Source organism: Pteropus medius, unplaced genomic scaffold (genome assembly GCF_902729225.1).
Source record: "Pteropus medius unplaced genomic scaffold, Ma_sr-lr_union100, whole genome shotgun sequence".
Lineage (NCBI taxonomy): Eukaryota > Metazoa > Chordata > Mammalia > Chiroptera > Pteropodidae > Pteropus > Pteropus medius.
In genome coordinates, this window is record NW_024350319.1 from 12773643 (window position 1) to 12778688 (window position 5046).

At 32.4% G+C, this 5046-nt stretch overlaps 1 pseudogene; it reads left to right on the forward strand.

Annotated features, from left to right (window-relative positions):
- Nucleotides 1-3983: 3983 nt before the first annotated feature.
- On the forward strand, nucleotides 3984-4102 carry LOC120583530 (uncharacterized; annotated as a pseudogene).
- Nucleotides 4103-5046: the final 944 nt, after the last annotated feature.

Below are 5046 nucleotides of genomic sequence, written 5' to 3' on the forward strand. Positions count from 1 at the left end.
TCTAAATTCTTAATATAGAATTCTAAGGCATGATAGGTAGGAATAAATATTTTCCTTCTTAACTTGTTTTTTTTTTCAAACAATCCCCAAGATGTTATTATTCTAAATCATAGATGGCGATAGAACATTTATTCGTTGTTTGTTGTGGTTTGTCTGTTTAATTTCTTTAGTGGTTGATACATCATGATAGTTATTTTTGTGAGCATGTTTGGTTTCTGTTTTTGTTTTAATCAGAGGAGGGAGAGAGAATGACCAGGGGCAGCTACCTTACTCTGATCAATAGAACTCTCGGGAGAAGATGAATGCAAGAAGACATTTTAGAAATTTTTCTGTATATGTTGCAATTTAATTCAACCTTACAGGAATCTGTGCATTTGTTTTCAATTTACATAAATAACATTTTATATATCTGATTCTGTATTTTTCATGTTTAACTAATCACTTTATTTTTAACAACCATAGTTGTTGCTGTGTTATATGTAATTCCTTACTACCAAATATGCCAGATTATTTGCATGAAAATGTCTCATAGAGAGGATGACATTTAAGACTGGAAAGAAAGATTGCATTGTAAGATTTACTTATGTTATTCAATAACTATCTATGTTTATATTTTAAAATAGAATATAGATGCCAATGTGCACAGGAACACTCTGTTAGCAGGTAGAGATAGATTAGATAGCTTTAGAGATTTAATTTAATAGATAATGTTCATCTAATTTTAGAAATAATATTCATTGGCCTAAAGACTAATTTAGTAATGTTATTCAACAGGTTCAATTAACATAAAGAATCATCTCTATCTACTCTATAAAAGTGTAAGTATTCTGCCATGAATAGTTTTTCTCCACACACTGTGAAATATTGCCAAAGTTATAACCTCATCCTATCCATAAATAATGCTTAAATGATGCTGTAATTTTTGCAATCTGGGGCTATTCACAGATGAATTATTCAGCTAAAAGTGATATCTCTACTTGCATAGTCTTGCCTCATTATCTCATTCCAAGATGAATGAAGAGGAGGAGAAGTGTTAAGCTGATTCATATTGTTGCCATAGTTAAACTGTTCTCTAATCAATCGTAATGTTGTTTGATAAACTAAGAGTGTGATATTTATAAGAATCACACATTTGTTTTAAATGCAAGAATTTCTCATAAAAAATAGAATAGCGTTTTTTTTATTTGAAAGATATTCTATTACATTGTTAAATCCTTCTCTAGAAGAAATTATACTGTTATATTAAATGATTAAAATAAAATCAGAAGCATACTACATGTATTTTATGAATGCTTTGAAGTGTGAAATAAAGATTTTTTTAAGTTCATCCACACATGCACATTCTAGGTTTAAAGTCAAAGCTTTATTCCCAACATTAGAAATACAAGGGAATGCATTATTTAATTTAAAAAGCTTTGAAGATTCATCTTACTGAAAATGTTCACAGGTCATGGTAATATGTTAATATCATCTTCCTCTCTAGGGCATAAAATCGTTATCTGACTCCTAGGGAGTCAATTCATGAAATCTTTAGGTACTAGCTGGACCATTATAAAAACTCACAGACAGCAGAACACTCTACTAACAATCAATACACACTGACTACACATTTGGCTAATGCGTGGCTTCCTATTTAGATCTCTTCAAGAAACTTCATTTGCTATTAAACAAGTATATTTTACTTAATTTTAGAAACTGATACTGAAAACATGAGAGGTGGATGAGTAGCCCAGAAACCATGTTACTGGGAATCTAATGCAAGTCACCATCATCTCTCTACTGGCCTACTGATAGTCTCTTGAATGTCCTCCCACATCTACTCTTTATCACTTCTAATCCATTCCCAAAGAGCAGTCAGAGTAATCTTTTAAACAAAAATCTGGAATCTGATCATCTTGCTCTACTTAAAATTTTTAACTTGTTTTCCATTGTCCTTTGAATAAAAAAGAGTGAACTGCAAGGTTAGTAAGGCATTGCATGGTCTGGCTTCTTATCCGCTTTGGCCTGATCACCCCCTCTTCTCCTCCAGGTTAATAACACTTTTGTGCTTTGGCCTTCTTTAAACTCCTATAAAGGACTGTGCTGACTTTTTTCTCAATATATGCAAACTCATCCGACTTTTTCATCTCAGCCTAAATGTGTTATTTTCAGTGTTGTCTTCCATATTTCTCCATATTAGCTTAGATATTATTGTAATATATATACACACAACACCCTGTACATTGCTTTCATTTCATTGATCACCACTAGAACTGAACAGGGACTTTTATAATATCTTTCTCCCCACTTCCTCTTAACTATATCCATCATAAAGGTCATGCTTGTCACTCACTCTAGTTTCCTGGGGTAGTATCTGACACAGTATAGGAACCAAATAAATATTTTTGAATGAATGAAATAATTTTAAACAGGTCTTAATCAGTAAATTTTACTTGCATATCGTTGCTTATTTAAATGCCTTGTTTATGCATTTATTTATGTTTTTCAGTCTTATTATATACTCATAGAAACCTTCTAGATGACATCTGCTTTATGATTTTATCCTTTATTCTCCATATTGAATATGACTGGCACTAGTTATCAAGGCATGCAGCTTTCCACTTTGTATCTGAGGTTCCCTTTTTTCCCCAAGCTTTAGATCCTTTGGGGACAGAAACTGGGTATGAGTTATCTTCATATCCTCATGCTACAGCTCATTTAATAGGCAAACAAGAAATAAGAAACAGAATAAATTAGGAAATGTTGTAGAAGGAAAGCTTATCATAGTCTAATGGCCTCAAAAAACTTATATACTATCTGGGTTTTATACCAAGTATCCTGTTATTTAGAAATAAGTGATTTACCAAATGACTTCGCCGCTGAGTACAGTTTGCTTAAAAGGAAGACTGTTCTCTCAGGCCTATTTGAGAAATATGAATATCTTGAACAGAGTTCATCATAGGAGGAAAAAAAGTCCCTAAAGAGGTACACTTAGACTCGCCTCAGGTAATCTGGGATATTCATTTTGGATTCCACAGACAAAAATATCAAAATATCAAACATTAAAATGGACTACCTGGGCCTTCATTTCTTTCAGAGCAATTTTAAGTTTACAGCAAAATTAAGAGGAAGGTAAAGAGATTTCCCACATACTCCCTGCCCCTAAGCATGCAGAGTCTCCTCTATTATCAACATTACTCACCAAAATACTACAATTTTTAGCAAGAATGAACCTACTTGACACATCATAATCACCTAACATCCAAAGTTTACATTACGGTTCACTCTTGGTGCTGTACATACTATAAGTTTGGACAAATTACAATTACATATAGCCATCATTATAATATTGTACAGAGTGTTTTCACTGCTCTAAAAATCCTCCATGCTCTAATTCATCTCTCCCCACTTCCATCCCTGGAATCACTGATTATTTTTTTATTGTTTCCATAGTTTTATATTTTTCAGTGTCATATAGTCATACAGTAGCCTTTTCAGATTGACTTCTTTCACTTCGTAATATGCATTTAAGTTTCCTTCATGTCTTTTCACAGCTTCATTTCTTTTTAATGCTGAACAATATTCCATTGTCTAGATGTACCACAGTTTATTTATCCATTCACCCACTAAAAGACATCTTGGTTGCTTCCCAGTTTGGAAAATTATGGAGAAAGCTACTGCATACATCTGTATGCAGGTTTTTATGTGGACATAAGTTTTCAACTCCTTTAGTAAACACAAAGAGGCACAATTGCTGGATCACAGCATTTTAGTTTTCAACATTTGCACCGTGTACATTGTAAACAAATGTTTAGCACAGCATGAGATATTACTTACCTGATATTTAGATTAATCTCAGAAAATACAAGGTTTCTTGTATTTTTAAAAGATTTCTAGATTTATTAAAATATATTATACAAGGTGATATAATCATCTTGTAAGGTAGGATCAATATGTAGCTAAAATATGAGTTATTTATATTCCATATAATATACATATATATGGTCTATGGCCATGCTACCCTGAACAAGACCGATCCTGTCTGATCTTAGAAGCAAAGCAGGGTTGGGTCTGATTAGTACTTGCATGGGAGACCACCTAGGAAAACCAGGTGCTGTAGGTGTAAAAATAAAAAAAATAAGGGACTGTAAACTGACACGGTCCTTGCAATCTGTGAGGTCAACCAAGGATTGCCTTGCCTAAAAAATTTTAATAAATAAATAAATAAATAATACACATTTATATGTATGTGTACACACACACACACACACACATATCTTACAGGGAGACCCACATATATATAATAGGCCCTTAGTGACTATTTCCATCTAATAGAAGTGCTCATAGGGGAAAATTTAATTTTATTCTTAAATAAAACAGGAAGAAAAAAAAATCCTATTTCCCTTTTTACAGCAGAGAAATGCATTGTTTATTCATATATTTCTTTAAATTTAAATTGTCAAGTAGGAAAAATAATGACTGTGCTTTTTTTCATTGGCAGGCAAATTCTTCTATAAACGAATAAATTGAGAAAAGGTGATAGAGACACAAACAGCTTGCTTTTTCCAAGTATAAAAAAAATAGTCAAACTTGTTACAAATCTAGCACTTCAACCTTGCACTACCCTGGCAATTCTTTCTTATTATTTATTACTAAGCTGAGATAGGTAGAGCTGCAAGAAATGTATGCTTCTGGTTAGCCTTTAAAGATAAATACGTCTATCTAATAAATATGAGGTCCAGCTTTGGATCAATGAAATAGGAGCCAGGATTCCTACAATTAATTCATGAATCTTTGACTAATTTTTCCATAGATCTGGGAAGAACCACTTAAGCACTTTATATATTCACTTTCGAATGTGAGTAACGACACAGTATATGCATTACAGGACCCTGTACAGTTTAATTCTTTGCAAAAGCATTTTAAAATACCTTAATGAGTACTATATTAAAGCAAATTATTACTATTATTCATTTAGCTGATTGTAAAACGCTGTGAACAAAGGAAAGTATGAGTTCATTGCGTGCTGGATTAGGGATGTAGGAAATCATTAATGTAGTCAGATTT